This window comes from Pleurodeles waltl, chromosome 2_2, assembly GCF_031143425.1.
Source record: "Pleurodeles waltl isolate 20211129_DDA chromosome 2_2, aPleWal1.hap1.20221129, whole genome shotgun sequence".
In the NCBI taxonomy this organism is placed as follows: domain Eukaryota; kingdom Metazoa; phylum Chordata; class Amphibia; order Caudata; family Salamandridae; genus Pleurodeles; species Pleurodeles waltl.
Window position 1 is genome coordinate 146,600,070 of NC_090439.1, and position 21,996 is coordinate 146,622,065.

Genomic DNA, 21,996 nt, shown 5'->3' on the forward strand with positions numbered 1-21,996 from the left:
GGATCTTTTTAGCCAAATTTTGAGGTTTGCAAAGGATTCTGGGTCACAGAACCTGGTCCAAGCCACACTAGTCACCCCATCTTGGATTCCCCTAGGTCTCTAGTTTTCAGAAATGCACAGGTTTGGTAGTTTTCCCTAGGTGCCGGCTGAGCTACAGGCCAAAATCTACAGGTAGGCACTTTGCAAAAAACACCTCTGTTTCCTTTCAAAAATTTGGATGTGTCCACGTTGCGCTTTAGGGCGTTTCCTGTCGCGGGCGCTAGCCCTACCCACACAAGTGAGGTATCATTTTTATCAGGAGACTTGGAGGAATGCTGCTTGGAAGGAAATTTGTGGCTCCTCTCAGATTCCAGAACTTTCTGCCACAGAAATGTGACGAACATGTGTTTTTTTAGCCAAATTTTGAGGTTTGCAAAGGATTCTCGGTAACAGAAGCTGGTCCGAGCCACACAAGTCACCCCATCTTGGATTCCCCTAGGTCTCTAGTTTTCAGAAATGCACAGGTTTGGTAGGTTTCCCTAGGTGGCGGCTGAGCTACAGGCCAAAATCTACAGGTAGGCACTTTGCAAAAAACACATCTGTTTTCTTTAAAAAATTTGGATGTGTCCACGTTGCGCTTTGGGGCGTTTCCTGTCGCGGACGCTAGGCCTACCCACACAAGTGAGGTATCATTTTTATCGGGAGACGTGGGGGAACGCTGGGTGGAAGGAAATTTGTGGCTCCTCTCAGATTCCAGATCTTTCTGCCACAGAAATGTGAGGAACATGTATTTTTTTAGCCAAATTTTGAGGTTTGCAAAGGATTCTGGGTAACAGAACCTGGTCCGAGCCGCACAAGTCACCCCATCTTGGATTCCCCTAGGTCTCTAGTTTTCAGAAATGCACAGGTTTGGTAGGTTTCCCTAGGTGCCGGATGATCTACAGGCCAAAATCTACAGGTAGGCACTTTTCAAAAAACACCTCTGTTTTCTTTCAAAAATTTGGATGTGTCCACGTTGCGCTTTGGGGCGTTTCCTGTCGTGGGCGCTAGGCCTACCCACACAAGTGAGGTATCATTTTTATCGGGATACGTGGGGGAACGCTGGGTGGATGGAAATTTGTGGCTCCTCTCAGATTCCAGAACTTTCTGCCACAGAAATGTGAGGAACATGTGTTTTTTAGCCAAATTTGGAAGTTTGCAAAGTATTCTGGGTCACAGAACCTGGTCCGAGCCACAAAAGTCACCCCATCTTCGATTCACCTAGGTCTCTAGTTTTCAGAAATGCACAGGTTTGGTACGTTTCCCTAGGTGACGGATGAGCTACAGGCCAAAATCTACAGGTAGGCACTTTGCAAAAAACACCTCTGTTTTCCTTAAAAAATTTGGATATGTCCACGTTGCGCTTTGGGGCGTTTCCTGTCGCGGGCGCTAAGCCTACCCACACAAGTGAGGTATCATTTTTATCGGGAGTCTTGGGGGAACGCTGGGTGGAAGGAAATTTGTGGCTCCTCTCAGATTCCAGAACTTTCTGCCACAGAAATGTGAGGAACATGTGTTTTTTTAGCCACATTTTGAGGTTTGCAAAGGATTCTGGGTAACAGAACCTGGTCCGAGCCACACAAGTCTTGGATTCCCCTAGGTCTCTAGTTTTCAGAAATGCACAGGTTTGGTAGTTTTCCCTAGGTGCCGGCTGAGCTACAGGCCAAAATCTACAGGCAGGCACTTTGCAAAAAACACCACTGTTTTCTTTAAAAAATTTGGATGTGTCCACGTTGCACTTTGGGGCGTTTCCTGTCTTCGGCGCTAGGCCTACTCACACAAGTGAGGTATCATTTTTATCGGGAGAAGTGGGGGAACGCTGGGTGGAAGGAAATTTGTGGCTCCTCTCAGATTCCAGAACTTTTTGCCACAGAAATGTGACGAACATGTGTTTTTTAGCCAAATTTTGAGGTGTGCAAAGGATTCTGGGTCACAGAACCTGGTCCGAGCCACACAAGTCACCCCATCTTGGATTCCCCTAGGTCTCTAGTTTTCAGAAATGCACAGGTTTGGTAGGTTTCCCTGGTTGCGCTTTGAAGCGTTTCCTGTCATGGGCGCTAGGCCTACTCACAGAAGTGAGGTATCATTTTTATCTGGAGACTTGGGGGAACGCTGGGTGGAAGGAAATTTGTGGCTCCTCTCAGATTCCAGAACTTTCTGCCACAGAAATGTGAGGAACATGTATTTTTTTAGCCAAATTTTGAGGTGTGCAAAGGATTCTGGGTCACAGAACCTGGTCCGAGCCACACAAGTCACCCCATCTTGGATTCCCCTAGGTCTCTAGTTTTCAGAAATGCACAGGTTTGGTAGGTTTCCCTAGGTGCCGGCTGAGCTACAGGCCAAAATCTACAGGTAGGCACTTTGCAAAAAACACCTCTGTTTTCTTTAAAAAATTTGGATGTGTCCACGTTGCAATTTGGGGCATTTCCTGTCGCGGGCGCTAGGCCTACCCACACAAGTGAGGTATCATTTTTATCGGGAGACTTGGGGGAATGCTGGGTGGAAGGAAATTTGTGGCTCCTCTCAGATTCCAGAACTTTCTGCCACAGAAATGTGAGGAACATGTGTTTTTTTAGCCACATTTTGAGGTTTGCAAAGGATTCTGGCTAACAGAACCTGGTCCGAGCCACACAAGTCACCCCATCTTGGATTCCCCTAGGTCTCTAGTTTTCAGAAATGCACAGGTTTGGTAGGTTTCCCTAGTTGCCGGCTGAGCTACAGGCCAAAATCTACAGGTAGGCACTTTGCAAAAAACACCTCTGTTGTCTTTCAAAAATTTGGATGTGTCCACGTTGCGCTTTGAAGCGTTTCCTGTCGCAGGCGCTAGGCCTACCCACACAAGTGAGGTATCATTTTTATCTGGAGACTTGGGGGAACGCTGGGTGGAAGGAAATTTGTGGCTCCTCTCAGATTCCAGAACTTTCTGCCACAGAAATTTGAGGAACATGTGTTTTTTAGCCAAATTTTGAGGTTTGCAAAGGATTCTGGGTAACAGAACCTGGTCCGAGCCACACAAGTCACCCCATCTTGGATTTCCCTAGGTCTCTAGTTTTCAGAAATGCACAGGTTTGGTAGGTTTCCCTAGTTGCCGGCTGAGCTACAGGCCAAAATCTACAGGTAGGCTCTTTGCAAAAAACACCTCTGTTTTCTTTCAAAAATTTGGATGTGTCCACGTTGCGCTTTGGGGTGTTTTCCTGTCGTGGGCGCTAGGCCTACCCACACAAGTAAGGTATCATTTTTATCGGGAGACGTGGGGGAACGCTGGGTGGAAGGAAATTTGTGGCTCCTCTCAGATTCCAGAACTTTCTGCCACAGAAATGTGAGGAACATGTGTTTTTTAGCCAAATTTTGAAGTTTGCAAAGTATTCTGGGTCACAGAACCTGGTCCGAGCCACACAAGTCACCCCATCATCGATTCACCTAGGTCTCTAGTTTTCAGAAATGCACAGGTTTGGTAGGTTTCCCTAGGTGGCGGATGAGCTACAGGCCAAAATCTACAGGTAGGCACTTTGCAAAAAACACCTATGTTTTCTTTCAAAAATTTGGATGTGTCCACGTTGCGCTTTGGGGCGTTTCCTGTCGCGGGCGCTAGGCCTACCCACACCAGTGAGGTATCATTTTTATCAGTAGACATGGGGGAACGCTGGGTGGAAGGAAATTTGTGGCTCCTCTCAGATTCCAGAACTTTCTGCCACAGAAATGTGAGGAACATGTGTTTTTTTAGCCAAATTTTGAGGTTTGCAAAGGATTCTGGGTAACAGAACCTGGTCCGAGCCACACAAGTCACCTCATCTTGGATTCCCCTAGGTCTCTAGTTTTCAGAAATGCACAGGTTTGGTAGGTTTCCCTAGTTGCCGGCTGAGCTACAGGCCAAAATCTACAGGTAGGCACTTTGCAAAAACACCTCTGTTTTCTTTCAAAAATTTGGATGTGTCCACGTTGCGCTTTGGGGCGTTTCCAGTCGCGGGCGCTAGGCCTACCCACACAAGTGAGGTATCATTTTTATCGGGAGACTTGGGGAAACGCTGGGTGGAAGGAAATTTGTGGCTCCTCTCAGATTCCAGAACTTTCTGCCACAGAAATGTGAGGAACATGTGTTTTTTTAGCCAAATTTTGAGGTTTGCAAAGGATTCTGGGTAACAGAACCTGGTCCGAGCCACACAAGTCACCCCATCTTGGATTCCCCTAGGTCTCTAGTTTTCACAAATGCACAGGTTTGGTAGGTTTCCCTTGTTGCCGGCTGAGCTACAGGCCAAAATCTACAGGTAGGCACTTTGCAAAAAACACCTCTGTTTTCTTTCAAAAATTTGGATGTGTCCACGTTGCGCTTTGGGGCGTTTCCTGTCGCGGGCACTAAGCCTACCCACACAAGTGAGGTATCATTTTTATCGGGAGACTTGGGGGAATGCTGGGTGGAAGGAAATTTGTGGCTCCTCTCAGATTCCAGAACTTTCTGCCACAGAAATGTGAGGAACATATGTTTTTTTAGCCAAATATTGAGGTTTGCAAAGGATTCTGGGTAACAGAACCTGGTCCGAGCCACACAAGTCACCCCATCTTGGATTCCCCTAGGTCTCTAGTTTTCAGAAATGCACAGGTTTGGTAGTTTTCCCTAGGTGCCGGCTGAGCTACAGGCCAAAATCTACAGGCAGGCACTTTGCAAAAAACACCTCTGTTTTCTTTCAAAAATTTGGATGTGTCCACGTTGTGCTTTGGGGCGTTTCCTGTCATGGGCGCTAGGCCTACTCACAGAAGTGAGGTATCATTTTTATCGGGAGACGTGGGGGAACGCTGGGTGGAAGGAAATTTGTGTCTCCTCTCAGATTCCAGAACTTTTTGCCACAGAAATGTGAGGAACATGTGTTTTTTAGCCAAATTTTGAAGTTTGCAAAGTATTCTGGGTCACAGAACCTGGTCCGAGCCACACAAGTCACCCCATCATCGATTCACCTAGGTCTCTAGTTTTCAGAAATGCACAGGTTTGGTAGGTTTCCCTAGGTGGCGGATGAGCTACAGGCCAAAATCTACAGGTAGGCACTTTGCAAAAAACACCTATGTTTTCTTTCAAAAATTTGGATGTGTCCACGTTGCGCTTTGGGGCGTTTCCTGTCGCGGGCGCTAGGCCTACCCACACCAGTGAGGTATCATTTTTATCAGTAGACATGGGGGAATGCTGGGTGGAAGGAAATTTGTGGCTCCTCTCAGATTCCAGAACTTTCTGCCACAGAAATGTGAGGAACATGTGTTTTTTTAGCCAAATTTTGAGGTTTGCAAAGGATTCTGGGTAACAGAACCTGGTCCGAGCCACACAAGTCACCTCATCTTGGATTCCCCTAGGTCTCTAGTTTTCAGAAATGCACAGGTTTGGTAGGTTTCCCTAGTTGCCGGCTGAGCTACAGGCCAAAATCTACAGGTAGGCACTTTGCAAAAAACACCTCTGTTTTCTTTCAAAAATTTGGATGTGTCCACGTTGCGCTTTGGGGCGTTTCCAGTCGCGGGCGCTAGGCCTACCCACACAAGTGAGGTATCATTTTTATCGGGAGACTTGGGGAAACGCTGGGTGGAAGGAAATTTGTGGCTCCTCTCAGATTCCAGAACTTTCTGCCACAGAAATGTGAGGAACATGTGTTTTTTTAGCCAAATTTTGAGGTTTGCAAAGGATTCTGGGTAACAGAACCTGGTCCGAGCCACACAAGTCACCCCATCTTGGATTCCCCTAGGTTTCTAGTTTTCACAAATGCACAGGTTTGGTAGGTTTCCCTTGTTGCCGGCTGAGCTACAGGCCAAAATCTACAGGTAGGCACTTTGCAAAAAACACCTCTGTTTTCTTTCAAAAATTTGGATGTGTCCACGTTGCGCTTTGGGGCGTTTCCTGTCGCGGGCACTAAGCCTACCCACACAAGTGAGGTATCATTTTTATCGGGAGACTTGGGGGAATGCTGGGTGGAAGGAAATTTGTGGCTCCTCTCAGATTCCAGAACTTTCTGCCACAGAAATGTGAGGAACATGTGTTTTTTTAGCCAAATATTGAGGTTTGCAAAGGATTCTGGGTAACAGAACCTGGTCCGAGCCACACAAGTCACCCCATCTTGGATTCCCCTAGGTCTCTAGTTTTCAGAAATGCACAGGTTTGGTAGTTTTCCCTAGGTGCCGGCTGAGCTACAGGCCAAAATCTACAGGCAGGCACTTTGCAAAAAACACCTCTGTTTTCTTTCAAATATTTGGATGTGTCCACGTTGCGCTTTGGGGCGTTTCCTGTCATGGGCGCTAGGCCTACTCACAGAAGTGAGGTATCATTTTTATCGGGAGACGTGGGGGAACGCTGGGTGGAAGGAAATTTGTGTCTCCTCTCAGATTCCAGAACTTTTTGCCACAGAAATGTGAGGAACATGTGTTTTTTAGCCAAATTTTGAGGTGTGCAAAGGATTCTGGGTCACAGAACCTGGTCCGAGCCACACAAGTCACCCCATCTTGGATTCCCCTAGGTCTCTAGTTTTCAGAAATGCACAGGTTTGGTAGGTTTCCCTAGGTGCCGGCTGAGCTACAGGCCAAAATCTACAGGTAGGCACTTTGCAAAAAACACCTCTGTTTTCTTAAAAAAATTTGGATGTGTCCTCGTTGCGCTTTGGGGCGTTTCCTGTCGCGGGCGCTAGGCCTACCCACACAAGTGAGGTATCATTTTTATCGGGAGACTTGGGGGAATGCTGGGTGGAAGGAAATTTGTGGCTCCTCTCAGATTCCAGAACTTTCTGCCACAGAAATGTGAGGAACATGTGTTTTTTTAGCCAGATTTTGAGGTTTGCAAAGGATTCTGGCTAACAGAACCTGGTCCGAGCCACACAAGTCACCCCATCTTGGATTCCCCTAGGTCTCTAGTTTTCAGAAATGCACAGGTTTGGTAGGTTTCCCTAGGTGGCGTCTGAGCTACAGGCCAAAATCTACAGGTAGGCACTTTGCAAAAAACACCTCTGTTTTCTTTCAAAAATTTGGATGTGTCCACGTTGCGCTTTGGGGCGTTTCCTGTCGCGGGCGCTAGGCCTAACCACACAAGTGAGGTATCATTTTTATCTGGAGACTTGGGGGAACGCTGGGTGGAAGGAAATTTGTGGCTCCTCTCAGATTCCAGAACTTTCTGCCACAGAAATGTGAGGAACATGTGTTTTTTTAGCCAAATTTTGAGGTTTGCAAAGGATTCTGGGTAACAGAACCTGGTCCGAGCCACACAAGTCACCCCATCTTGGATTCCCCTAGGTCTCTAGTTTTCAGAAATGCACAGGTTTGGTAGTTTTCCCTAGGTGCAGGCTGAGCTACAGGCCAAAATCTACAGGCAGGCACTTTGCAAAAAACACCTCTGTTTTCTTTCAAAAATTTGGATGTGTCCACGTTGCGCTTTGGGGCGTTTCCTGTCGTGGGCGCTAGGCCTACTCACACAAGTGAGGTATCATTTTTATCGGGAGACGTGGGGGAACGCTGGGTGGAAGGAAATTTGTGTCTCCTCTCAGATTCCAGAACTTTTTGCCACAGAAATGTGACGAACATGTGTTTTTTAGCCAAATTTTGAGGTGTGCAAAGGATTCTGGGTCACAGAACCTGGTCCGAGCCACACAAGTCACCCCATCTTGGATTCCCCTAGGTCTCTAGTTTTCAGAAATGCACAGGTTTGGTAGGTTTCCCTAGGTGCCGGCTGAGCTACAGGCCAAAATCTACAGGTAGGCACTTTGCAAAAAACACCTCTGTTTTCTTTAAAAAATTTGGATGTGTCCACGTTGCGCTTTGGGGCGTTTCCTGTCGCGGGCGCTAGGCCTACCCCCACAAGTGAGGTATCATTTTTATCGGGAGACTTGGGGGAATGCTGGGTGGAAGGAAATTTGTGGCTCCTCTAAGATTCCAGAACTTTCTGCCACAGAAATGTGAGGAACATGTGTTTTTTTAGCCAAATTTTGAGGTTTGCAAAGGATTCTGGCTAACAGAACCTGGTCCGAGCCACACAAGTCACCCCATCTTGGATTCCCCTAGGTCTCTAGTTTTCAGAAATGCACAGGTTTGGTAGGTTTCCCTAGTTGCCGGCTGAGCTACAGGCCAAAATCTACAGGTAGGCACTTTGCAAAAAACACCTCTGTTTTCTTTCAAAAATTTGGATGTGTCCACGTTGCGCTTTGGGGCGTTTGCTGTCGCGGGCGCTAGGCCTACCCACACAAGTGAGGTATCATTTTTATCGGGAGACTTGGCGGAACGCTGGGTGGAAGGAAATTTGTAGCTCCTCTCAGATTCCAGAACTTTGTGCCACAGAAATGTGAGGAACATGTGTTTTTTTAGCCAAATTTTGAGGTTTGCAAAGGATTCTGGTTAACAGAACCTGGTCCGAGCCACACAAGTCACCCCATCTTGGATTCCCCTAGGTCTCTAGTTTTCAGAAATGCACAGGTTTGGTAGTTTTCCCTAGGTGCCGGCTGAGCTACAGGCCAAAATCTACAGGCAGGCACTTTGCAAAAAACACCTCTGTTTTCTTTCAAAAATTTGGATGTGTCCACGTTGCGCTTTGGGGCGTTTCCTGTCGTGGGCGCTAGGCCTACTCACACAAGTGAGGTATCATTTTTATCGGGAGACGTGGGGGAACGCTGGGTGGAAGGAAATTTGTGTCTCCTCTCAGATTCCAGAACTTTTTGCCACAGAAATGTGACGAACATGTGTTTTTTAGCCAAATTTTGAGGTGTGCAAAGGATTCTGGGTCACAGAACCTGGTCCGAGCCACACAAGTCACCCCATCTTGGATTCCCCTAGGTCTCTAGTTTTCAGAAATGCACAGGTTTGGTAGGTTTCCCTAGGTGCCGGCTGAGCTACAGGCCAAAATCTACAGGTAGGCACTTTGCAAAAAACACCTCTGTTTTCTTTAAAAAATGTGGATGTGTCCACGTTGCGCTTTGGGGCGTTTCCTGTCGCGGGCGCTAGGCCTACCCCCACAAGTGAGGTATCATTTTTATCGGGAGACTTGGGGGAATGCTGGGTGGAAGGAAATTTGTGGCTCCTCTCAGATTCCAGAACTTTCTGCCACAGAAATGTGAGGAACATGTGTTTTTTTAGCCAAATTTTGAGGTTTGCAAAGGATTCTGGCTAACAGAACCTGGTCCGAGCCACACAAGTCACCCCATCTTGGATTCCCCTAGGTCTCTAGTTTTCAGAAATGCACAGGTTTGGTAGGTTTCCCTAGGTGGCGTCTGAGCTACAGACCAAAATCTACAGGTAGGCACTTTGCAAAAAACACCTCTGTTTTCTTTCAAAAATTTGGATGTGTCCACGTTGCGCTTTGGGGCGTTTCCTGTCGCGGGCGCTAGGCCTAACCACACAAGTGAGGTATCATTTTTATCTGGAGACTTGGGGGAACGCTGGGTGGAAGGAAATTTGTGGCTCCTCTCAGATTCCAGAACTTTCTGCCACAGAAATGTGAGGAACATGTGTTTTTTTAGCCACATTTTGAGGTTTGCAAAGGATTCTGGGTAACAGAACCTGGTCCGAGCCACACAAGTCACCCCATCTTGGATTCCCCTAGGTCTCTAGTTTTCAGAAATGCACAGGTTTGGTAGGTTTCCCTAGTTGCCGGCTGAGCTACAGGCCAAAATCTACAGGTAGGCACTTTGCAAAAAACACCTCTGTTTTCTTTCAAAAATTTGGATGTGTCCACGTTGCGCTTTGGGGCGTTTGCTGTCGCGGGCGCTAGGCCTACCCACACAAGTGAGGTATCATTTTTATCGGGAGACTTGGCGGAACGCTGGGTGGAAGGAAATTTGTGGCTCCTCTCAGATTCCAGAACTTTCTGCCACAGAAATGTGAGGAACATGGGTTTTTTTAGCCAAATTTTGAGGTTTGCAAAGGATTCTGGGTAACAGAACCTGGTCCGAGCCACACAAGTCACCCCATCTTGGATTCCCCTAGGTCTCTAGTTTTCAGAAATGCACAGGTTTGGTAGTTTTCCCTAGGTGCCGGCTGAGCTACAGGCCAAAATCTACAGGCAGGCACTTTGCAAAAAACACCTCTGTTTTCTTTAAAAAATTTGGATGTGTCCACGTTGCGCTATGGGGCGTTTCCTGTCGTGGGCGCTAGGCCTACCCACACAAGTGAGGTATCATTTTTTTCGGGAGACGTGGGGGAACGCTAGGTGGAAGGAAATTTGTGGCTCCTCTCAGATTCCAGAACTTTGTGCCACAGAAATGTGAGGAACATGTGTTTTTTTAGCCAAATTTTGAGGTTTGCAAAGGATTCTGGCTAACAGAACCTGGTCCGAGCCACACAAGTCACCCCATCTTGGATTCCCCTAGGTCTCTAGTTTTCAGAAATGCACAGGTTTGGTAGGTTTCCCTAGGTGGCGTCTGAGCTACAGGCCAAAATCTACAGGTAGGCACTTTGCAAAAAACACCTCTGTTTTCTTTCAAAAATTTGGATGTGTCCACGTTGCGCTTTGGGGCGTTTCCTGTCGCGGTCGCTAGGCCTAACCACACAAGTGAGGTATCATTTTTATCTGGAGACTTGGGGGAACGCTGGGTGGAAGGAAATTTGTGGCTCCTCTCAGATTCCAGAACTTTCTGCCACAGAAATGTGAGGAACATGTGTTTTTTTAGCCACATTTTGAGGTTTGCAAAGGATTCTGGGTAACAGAACCTGGTCCGAGCCACACAAGTCACCCCATCTTGGATTCCCCTAGGTCTCTAGTTTTCAGAAATGCACAGGTTTGGTAGGTTTCCCTAGTTGCCGGCTGAGCTACAGGCCAAAATCTACAGGTAGGCACTTTGCAAAAAACACCTCTGTTTTCTTTCAAAAATTTGGATGTGTCCACGTTGCGCTTTGGGGCGTTTGCTGTCGCGGGCGCTAGGCCTACCCACACAAGTGAGGTATCATTTTTATCGGGAGACTTGGCGGAACGCTGGGTGGAAGGAAATTTGTGGCTCCTCTCAGATTCCAGAACTTTGTGCCACAGAAATGTGAGGAACATGGGTTTTTTTAGCCAAATTTTGAGGTTTGCAAAGGATTCTGGGTAACAGAACCTGGTCCGAGCCACACAAGTCACCCCATCTTGGATTCCCCTAGGTCTCTAGTTTTCAGAAATGCACAGGTTTGGTAGTTTTCCCTAGGTGCCGGCTGAGCTACAGGCCAAAATCTACAGGCAGGCACTTTGCAAAAAACACCTCTGTTTTCTTTAAAAAATTTGGATGTGTCCACGTTGCGCTTTGGGGCGTTTCCTGTCGTGGGCGCTAGGCCTACCCACACAAGTGAGGTATCATTTTTATCGGGAGACGTGGGGGAACGCTAGGTGGAAGGAAATTTGTGGCTCCTCTCAGATTCCAGAACTTTTTGCCACAGAAATGTGACGAACATGTGTTTTTTAGCCAAATTTTGAGGTGTGCAAAGGATTCTGGGTCACAGAACCTGGTCCGAGCCACACAAGTCACCCCATCTTGGATTCCCCTAGGTCTCTAGTTTTCAGAAATGCACAGGTTTGGTGCGTTTCCCTAGGTGCCAGCTGAGCTACAGGCCAAAATCTACAGGTAGGCACTTTGCAAAAAACACCTCTGTTTTCTTTAAAAAATTTGGATGTGTCCACGTTGCGCTTTGGGGCGTTTCCTGTCGCGGGCGCTAGGCCTACCCACACAAGTGAGGTATCATTTTTATCGGGAGACTTGGAGGAATGCTGGGTGGAAGGAAATTTGTGGCTCCTCTCAGATTCCAGAACTTTCTGCCACAGAAATGTGAGGAACATGTGTTTTTTTAGCCAAATTTTGAGGTTTGCAAAGGATTCTGGCTAACAGAACCTGGTCCGAGCCACACAAGTCACCCCATCTTGGATTCCCCTAGGTCTCTAGTTTTCAGAAATGCACAGGTTTGGTAGGTTTTCCTAGGTGGCGGCTGAGCTACAGGCCAAAATCTACAGGTAGGCACTTTGCAAAAAACACCTCTGTTTTCTTTCAAAAATTTGGATGTGTCCACGTTGCGCTTTGGGGCGTTTCCTGTCGCGGGCGCTAGGCCTACCCACACAAGTGAGGTATCATTTTTATCTGGAGACTTGGGGGAACGCTGGGTGGAAGGAAATTTGTGGCTCCTCTCAGATTCCAGAACTTTCTGCCACAGAAATGTGAGGTTTTTAGCCAAATTTAGAGGTTTGCAAAGGATTCTGGGTCACAGAACCTGGTCCGAGCCACACAAGTCACCCCATCTTGGATTCCCCTAGGTCTCTAGTTTTCAGAAATGCACAGGTTTGGTAGTTTTCCCTAGGTGCCGGCTGAGCTATAGGCCAAAATCTACAGGTAGGCACTTTGCAAAAAGCACCCCTGTTTTCTTTCAAAAATTTGGATGGTTCCACGTTGCGCTTTAGGGAGTTTCCTGTCGCGGGCGCTAGGCCTACCCACACAAGTGAGGTATCATTTTTATCAGGAGACTTGGAGGAATGCTGCGTGGAAGGAAATTTGTGGCTCCTTTCAGATTCCAGAACTTTCTGCCACAGAAATGTGAGGAACATGTGTTTTTTAAGCCAAATTTTGAGGTTTGCAAAGGATTCTGGGTAACAGAACCTGGTCCGAGCCACACAAGTCACCCCATCTTGGATTCCCCTAGGTCTCTAGTTTTCAGAAATGCACAGGTTTGGTAGGTTTCCCTAGGTGGCAGCTGAGCTACAGGCCAAAATCTACAGGTAGGCACTTTGCAAAAAACACCTCTGTTTTCTTTCAAAAATTTGGATGTGTCCACGTTGCGCTTTGTGGCGTTTCCTGTCGCGGACGCTAGGACTACCCACACAAGTGAGGTATCATTTTTATCGGGAGACGTGGGGGAACGCTGGGTGGAAGGAAATTTGTGGCTCCTCTCAGATTCCAGAACTTTCTGCCACAGAAATGTGAGGAACATGTGTTTTTTAGCCAAATTTTGAAGTTTGCAAAGTATTCTGGGTCACAGAACCTGGTCCGAGCCGCACAAGTCACCCCATCTTCGACTCACCTAGGTCTCTAGTTTTCAGAAATGCACAGGTTTGGTAGTTTTCCCTAGGTGCCGGCTGAGCTACAGGCCAAAATCTACAGGCAGGCACTTTGCAAAAAACACCTCTGTTTTCTTTAAAAAATTTGGATGTGTCCACGTTGCGCTTTGGGGCGTTTCCTGTCGTGGGCGCTAGGCCTACCCACACAAGTGAGGTATCCTTTTTATCAGGAGCCGTGGGGGAACGCTAGGTGGAAGGAAATTTGTGGCTCCTCTCAGATTCCAGAACTTTTTGCCACAGAAATGTGACGAACATGTGTTTTTTAGCCAAATTTTGAGGTTTGCAAAGGATTCTAGGTCACAGAACCTGGCCCGAGCCACACAAGTCACCCCATCTTGGATTCCCCTAGGTGTCTAGTTTTCAGAAATGCACAGGTTTGGTAGGTTTCCCTAGGTGCCGGCTGAGCTACAGGCCAAAATCTACAGGTAGGCACTTTGCAAAAAACACCTCTGTTTTCTTTAAAACATTTGGATGTGTCCACGTTGCGCTTTGGGGCGTTTCCTGTCGCGGGCGCTAGGCTTACCCACACAACTGAGGTATCATTTTTATCGGGAGACTTGGGGGAATGCTGGGTGGAAGGAAATTTGTGGCTCCTCTCAGATTCCAGAACTTTTTGCCACAGAAATGTGACGAACATGTGTTTTTTAGCCAAATTTGGAAGTTTGCAAAGTATTCTGGGTCACAGAACCTGGTCCGAGCCGCACAAGTCACCCCATCTTCGACTCACCTAGGTCTCTAGTTTTCAGAAATGCACAGGTTTGGTAGTTTTCACTAGGTGCCGGCTGAGCTACAGGCCAAAATCTACAGGCAGGCACTTTGCAAAAAACACCTCTGTTTTCTTTAAAAAATGTGGATGTGTCCACGTTGCGCTTTGGGGCGTTTCCTGTCGTGGGCGCTAGGCCTACCCACACAAGTGAGGTATCCTTTTTATCGGGAGCCGTGGGGGAACGCTAGGTGGAAGGAAATTTGTGGCTCCTCTCAGATTCCAGAACTTTTTGCCACAGAAATGTGACGAACATGTGTTTTTTAGCCAAATTTTGAGGTTTGCAAAGGATTCTAGGTCACAGAACCTGGCCCGAGCCACACAAGTCACCCCATCTTGGATTCCCCTAGGTGTCTAGTTTTCAGAAATGCACAGGTTTGGTAGGTTTCCCTAGGTGCCGGCTGAGCTACAGGCCAAAATCTACAGGTAGGCACTTTGCAAAAAACACCTCTGTTTTCTTTAAAACATTTAGATGTGTGCACGTTGCGCTTTGGGGCGTTTCCTGTCGCGGGCGCTAGGCTTACCCACACAACTGAGGTATCATTTTTATCGGGAGACTTGGGGGAATGCTGGGTGGAAGGAAATTTGTGGCTCCTCTCAGATTCCAGAACTTTTTGCCACAGAAATGTGACGAACAGGTGTTTTTTAGCCAAATTTTGAGGTTTGCAAAGGATTCTGGGTCACAGAACCTGGTCCGAGCCACACAAGTCACCCCATCTTGGATTCCCCTACGTCTCTAGTTTTCAGAAATGCACAGGTTTGGTAGGTTTTCCTAGGTGCCAGCTGAGCTACAGGCCAAAATCTACAGGTAGGCACTTTGCAAAAAACACCTCTGTTTTCTTTAAAAAATTTGGATGTGTCCACGTTGCGCTTTGGGGCGTTTCCTGTCGCGGGCGCTAGGCCTACCCACACAAGTGAGGTATCATTTTTATCGGGAGACTTGGAGGAATGCTGGGTGGAAGGAAATTTGTGGCTCCTCTCAGATTCCAGAACTTTCTGCCACAGAAATGTGAGGAACATGTGTTTTTTTAGCCAAATTTTGAGGCTTGCAAAGGATTCTGGGTAACAGAACCTGGTCCGAGCCACACAAGTCACCCCATCTTGGATTCCCCTATGTCTCTAGTTTTCAGAAATGCACAGGTTTGGTAGGTTTCCCTAGGTGGCGGCTGAGCTACAGGCCAAAATCTACAGGTAGGCACTTTGCAAAAAACACCTCTGTTTTCTTTCAAAAATTTGGATGTGTCCACGTTGCGATTTGGGGCGTTTCCTGTCGCGGGCGCTAGGCCTACCCACACAAGTGAGGTATCATTTTTATCTGGAGACTTGGGGGAACACTGGGTGGAAGGAAATTTGTGGCTCCTCTCAAATTCCAGAACTTTCTGCCACAGAAATGTGAGGAACATGTGGTTTTTTAGCCAAATTTTGAGGTTTGCAAAGGATTCTGGGTCACAGAACGTGGTCCGAGCCACACAAGTCACCCCATCTTGGATTCCCCTAGGTCTCTAGTTTTCAGAAATGCACAGGTTTGGTAGTTTTCCTTAGGTGCCGGCTGAGCTACAGGACAAAATCTACAGGTAGGCACTTTGCAAAAAACACCTCTGTTTTCTTTCAAAAATTTGGATGTGTCCACGTTGCGCTTTGGGGCGTTTCCTGTCGCAGACGCTAGGACTACCCACACAAGTGAGGTATCATTTTTATCGGGAGACGTGGGGGAACGCTGGGTGGAAGGAAATTTGTGGCTCCTCTCAGATTCCAGAACTTTCTGCCACAGAAATGTGAGGAACATGTGTTTTTTAGCCAAATTTTGAAGTTTGCAAAGTATTCTGGGTCACAGAACCTAGTCCGAGCCGCACAAGTCACCCCATCTTCGACTCACCTAGGTCTCTAGTTTTCAGAAATGCACAGGTTTGGTAGTTTTCCCTAGGTGCCGGCTGAGCTACAGGCCAAAATCTACAGGCAGGCACTTTGCAAAAAACACCTCTGTTTTCTTAAAAAAATTTGGATGTGTCCACGTTGCGCTTTGGGGCGTTTCCTGTCGTGGGCGCTAGGCCTACCCACACAAGTGAGGTATAATTTTTATCGGGAGACGTGGGGGAACGCTAGGTGGAAGGAAATTTGTGGCTCCTCTCAGATTCCAGAACTTTTTGCCACAGAAATGTGACGAACATGTGTTTTTTAGCCAAATTTTGAGGTTTGCAAAGGATTCTAGGTCACAGAACCTGGCCCGAGCCACACAAGTCACCCCATCTTGGATTCCCCTAGGTCTCTAGTTTTCAGAAATGCACAGGTTTGGTAGGTTTCCCTAGGCGCCGGCTGAGCTACAGGCCAAAATCTACAGGTAGGCACTTTGCAAAAAACACCTCAGTTTTCTTTAAAACATTTGGATGTGTCCACGTTGCGCTTTGGGGCGTTCCCTGTCGCGGGCGCTAGGCTTACCCACACAAGTGAGGTATCATTTTTATCGGGAGACTTGGGGGAATGCTGGGTGGAAGGAAATTTGTGGCTCCTCTCAGATTCCAGAACTTTCTGCCACAGAAATGTGAGGAACATGTGTTTTTTTAGCCAAATTTTGAGGTTTGCAAAGGATTCTGGCTAACAGAACCTGGTCCGAGCCACACAAGTCACCCCATCTTCGATTCACCTAGGTCTCTAGTTTTCAGAAATGCACAGGTTTGGTAGGTTTCCCTAGGTGCCGGCTGAGCTACAGGCCAAAATCTACAGGTAGGCACTTTGCAAAAAACACCTCTGTTTTCTTTCAAAAATTTGGATGTGTCCACGTTGCGCTTTGGGGCGTTTCCTGTCGCGGGCGCTAGGCCTACCCACACAAGTGAGGTATCATTTTTATCTGGAGACTTGGGGGAACGCTGGGTGGAAGGAAATTTGTGGCTCCTCTCAGATTCCAGAACTTTCTGCCACAGAAATGTGAGGAACATGTGGTTTTTTAGCCAAATTTTGAGGTTTGCAAAGGATTCTGGGTCACAGAACCTGGTCCGAGCCACACAAGTCACCCCATCTTGGATTCCCCTAGGTCTCTAGTTTTCAGAAATGCACAGGTTTGGTAGTTTTCCCTAGGTGCCAGCTGAGCTACAGGCCAAAATCTACAGGTAGGCACTTTGCAAAAAACACCTCTGTTTTCTTTGAAAAATGTGGATGTGTCCACGTTGCGCTTTAGGGAGTTTCCTGTCGCGGGCGCTAGGCCTATCCACACAAGTGAGGTATCATTTTTATCAGGAGACTTGGAGGAATGCTGCGTGGAAGGAAATTTGTGGCTCCTCTCAGATTCCAGAACTTTCTGCCACAGAAATGTGACGAACATGTGTTTTTTTAGCCAAATTTTGAGGTTTGCAAAGGATTCTGGGTAACAGAACCTGGTCCGAGCCACACAAGTCACCCCATCTTGGATTCCCCTAGGTCTCTAGTTTTCAGAAATGCACAGGTTTGGTAGGTTTCCCTAGGTGGCGGCTGAGCTACAGGCCAAAATCTACAGGTAGGCACTTTGCAAAAAACACCTCTGTTTTCTTTCAAAAAATTTGATGTGTCCACGTTGCGCTTTGGGGCGTTTCCTGTCGCGGACGCTAGGACTACCCACACAAGTGAGGTATCATTTTTATCGGGAGACGTGGGGGAACGCTGGGTGGAAGGAAATTTGTGGTCCTCTCAGATTCCAGAACTTTCTGCCACAGAAATGTGAGGAACATGTGTTTTTTAGCCAAATTTTGAAGTTTGCAAAGTATTTTGGGTCACAGAACCTGGTCCGAGCCACACAAGTCACCCCATCTTCGACTCACCTAGGTCTCTAGTTTTCAGAAATGCACAGGTTTGGTAGTTTTCCCTAGGTGCCGGCTGAGCTACAGGCCAAAATCTACAGGCAGGCACTTTGCAAAAAACACCTCTGTTTTCTTTAAAAAATTTGGATGTGTCCACGTTGCGCTTTGGGGCGTTTCCTGTCGTGGGCGCTAGGCCTACCCACACAAGTGAGGTATCATTTTTATCGGGAGACGTGGGGGAACGCTAGGTGGAAGGAAATTTGTGGCTCCTCTCAGATTCCAGAACTTTTTGCCACAGAAATGTGACGAACATGTGTTTTTTAGCCAAATTTTGAGGTTTGCAAAGGATTCTAGGTCACAGAACCTGGCCTAAGCCACACAAGTCACCCTATCTTGGATTCCCCTAGGTGTCTAGTTTTCAGAAATGCACAGGTTTGGTAGGTTTCCCTAGGTGCCGGCTGAGCTACAGGCCAAAATCTACAGGTAGGCACTTTGCAAAAAACACCTCTGTTTTCTTTAAAAAATGTGGATGTGTCCACGTTGCGCTTTGGGGCGTTTCCTGTCGCGTGCGCTAGGCTTACCCACACAAGTGAGGTATAATTTTTATCGGGAGACTTGGGGGAATGCTGGGTGGAAGGAAATTTGTGGCTCCTCTCAGATTCCAGAACTTTCTGCCACAGAAATGTGAGGAACATGTGTTTTTTTAGCCAAATTTTGAGGTTTGCAAAGGATTCTGGGTAACAGAACCTGGTCCGAGCCACACAAGTCACCCCATCTTGGATTCCCCTAGGTCTCTAGTTTTCACAAATGCACAGGTTTGGTAGGTTTCCCTAGTTGCCGGCTGAGCTACAGGCCAAAATCTACAGGTAGGCACTTTGCGAAAAACACCTCTGTTTTCTTTCAAAAATTTGGATGTGTCCACGTTGAGCTTTGGGGCGTTTCCTGTCGCGGGCACTAAGCCTACCCACACAAGTGAGGTATCATTTTTATCGGGAGACTTGGGGGAACGCTGGGTGGAAGGAAATTTGTGGCTCCTCTCAGATTCCAGAACTTTCTGCCACAGAAATGTGAGGAACATTTGTTTTTTTAGCCAAATTTTGAGGTTTGCAAAGGATTCTGGGTCACAGAACCTGGTCCGAGCCACACAAGTCACCCCATCTTGGATTCCCCTAGGTCTCTAGTTTTCAGAAATGCACAGGTTTGGTAGTTTTCCCTAGGTGCCGGCTGAGCTACAGGCCAAAATCTACAGGCAGGCACTTTGCAAAAAACACCTCTGTTTTCTTTAAAAAATTTGGATGTGTCCACGTTGCGCTTTGGGGCGTTTCCTGTCGTGGGCACTAGGCCTACTCACACAAGTGAGGTATCATTTTTATCGGGAGACGTGGGGGAACGCTGGGTGGAAGGAAATTTGTGGCTCCTCTCAGATTCCAGAACTTTTTGCCACAGAAATGTGACAAACATGTGTTTTTTAGCCAAATTTTGAGGTGTGCAAAGGATTCTGGGTCACAGAACCTGGTCCGAGCCACACAAGTCACCCCATCTTGGATTCCCCTAGGTCTCTAGTTTTCAGAAATGCACAGGTTTGGTAGGTTTCCCTAGGTGCCGGCTGAGCTACAAGCCAAAATCTACAGGCAGGCACTTTGCAAAAAACACCTCTGTTTTCTTTAAAAAATGTGGATGTGTCCACGTTGCGCTTTGGGGTGTTTCCTGTCGTAGGCGCTAGGCCTACCCACACAAGTGAGGTATCATTTTTTTCGGGAGACGTGGGGGAACGCTAGATGGAAGGAAATTTGTGGCTCCTCTCAGATTCCAGAACTTTTTGCCACAGAAATGTGATGAACATGTGTTTTTTAGGCAAATTTTGAGGTTTGCAAAGGATTCTGGGTCACAGAAACTGGCCCGAGCCACACACGTCACCCCATCTTGGATTCCCCTAGGTGTCTAGTTTTCAGAAATGCACAGGTTTGGTAGGTTTCCCTAGGTGCCGGCTGAGCTACAGGCCAAAATCTACAGGTAGGCACTTTGCAAAAAACACCTCTGTTTTCTTTCAAAAATTTTGATGTGTCCACGTTGCGCTTTGGGGCGTTTCCTGTCGCGGACGCTAGGACTACCCACACAAGTGAGGTATCATTTTTATCGGGAGACGTGGGGGAACGCTGGGTGGAAGGAAATTTGTGGTCCTCTCAGATTCCAGAACTTTCTGCCACAGAAATGTGAGGAACATGTGTTTTTTAGCCAAATTTGGAAGTTTGCAAAGTATTTTGGGTCACAGAACCTGGTCCGAGCCACACAAGTCACCCCATCTTCGACTCACCTAGGTCTCTAGTTTTCAGAAATGCACAGGTTTGGTAGTTTTCCCTAGGTGCCGGCTGAGCTACAGGCCAAAATCTACAGGCAGGCACTTTGCAAAAAACACCTCTGTTTTCTTTAAAAAATTTGGATGTGTCCACGTTGCGCTTTGGGGCGTTTCCTGTCGTGGGCGCTAGGCCTACCCACACAAGTGAGGTATCATTTTTATCGGGAGACGTGGGGGAACGCTAGGTGGAAGGAAATTTGTGGCTCCTCTCAGATTCCAGAACTTTTTGCCACAGAAATGTGACGAACATGTGTTTTTTAGCCAAATTTTGAGGTTTGCAAAGGATTCTAGGTCACAGAACCTGGCCTAAGCCACACAAGTCACCCTATCTTGGATTCCCCTAGGTGTCTAGTTTTCAGAAATGCACAGGTTTGGTAGGTTTCCCTAGGTGCCGGCTGAGCTACAGGCCAAAATCTACAGGTAGGCACTTTGCAAAAAACACCTCTGTTTTCTTTAAAAAATGTGGATGTGTCCACGTTGAGCTTTGGGGCGTTTCCTGTCGCGGGCGCTAGGCTTACCCACACAAGTGAGGTATCATTTTTATCGGGAGACTTGGGGGAATGCTGGGTGGAAGGAAATTTGTGGCTCCTCTCAGATTCCAGAACTTTCTGCCACAGAAATGTGAGGAACATGTGTTTTTTTAGCCAAATTTTGAGGTTTGCAAAGGATTCTGGGTAACAGAACCTGGTCCGAGCCACACAAGTCACCCCATCTTGGATTCCCCTAGGTCTCTAGTTTTCACAAATGCACAGGTTTGGTAGGTTTCCCTAGGTGCCGGCTGAGCTACAGGCCAAAATCTACAGGCAGGCACTTTGCAAAAAACACCTCTGTTTTCTTTCAAAAATTTGGATGTGTCCACGTTGCGCTTTGGGGCGTTTCCTGTCGTGGGCACTAGGCCTACTCACACAAGTGAGGTATCATTTTTATCAGGAGACGTGGGGGAACGCTGGGTGGAAGGAAATTTGTGGCTCCTCTCAGATTCCAGAACTTTTTGCCACAGAAATGTGACAAACATGTGTTTTTTAGCCAAATTTTGAGGTGTGCAAAGGATTCTGGGTCACAGAACCTGGTCCGAGCCACACAAGTCACCCCATCTTGGATTCCCCTAGGTCTCTAGTTTTCAGAAATGCACAGGTTTGGTAGGTTTCCCTAGGTGGCGGCTGAGCTACAGGCCAAAATCTACAGGTAGGCACTTTGCAAAAAACACCTCTGTTTTCTTTAAAAAATTTGGATGTGTCCACGTTGCGCTTTGGGGCGTTTCCTGTCGCGGGCGCTAGGCCTACCCACACAAGTGAGGTATCATTTTTATCGGGAGACTTGGGGGAATGCTGGGTGGAAGGAAATTTGTGGCTCCTCTCAGATTCCAGAACTTTCTGCCACAGAAATGTGAGGAACATGTGTTTTTTTAGCCAAATTTTGAGGTTTGCAAAGGATTCTGGCTAACAGAACCTGGTCCGAGCCACACAAGTCACCCCATCTTGGATTCCCCTAGGTCTCTAGTTTTCAGAAATGCACAGGTTTGGTAGTTTTCCCTAGGTGCCGGCTGAGCTACAGGCCAAAATCTACAGGCAGGCACTTTGCAAAAAACACCTCTGTTTTCTTCAAAAAATGTGGATGTGTCCACGTTGCGCTTTGGGGCGTTTCCTGTCGTAGGCGCTAGGCCTACCCACACAAGTGAGGTATCATTTTTTTCGGGAGACGTGGGGGAACGCTAGATGGAAGGAAATTTGTGGCTCCTCTCAGATTCCAGAACTTTTTGCCACAGAAATGTGATGAACATGTGTTTTTTAGGCAAATTTTGAGGTTTGCAAAGGATTCTGGGTCACAGAACCTGGCCCGAGCCACACAAGTCACCCCATCTTCGACTCACCTAGGTCTCTAGTTTTCAGAAATGCACAGGTTTGGTAGTTTTCCCTAGGTGCCGGCTGAGCTACAGGCCAAAATCTACAGGCAGGCACTTTGCAAAAAACACCTCTGTTTTCTTTAAAAAATTTGGATGTGTCCACGTTGCGCTTTGGGGCGTTTCCTGTCGTGGGCGCTAGGCCTACCCACACAAGTGAGGTATCATTTTTATCGG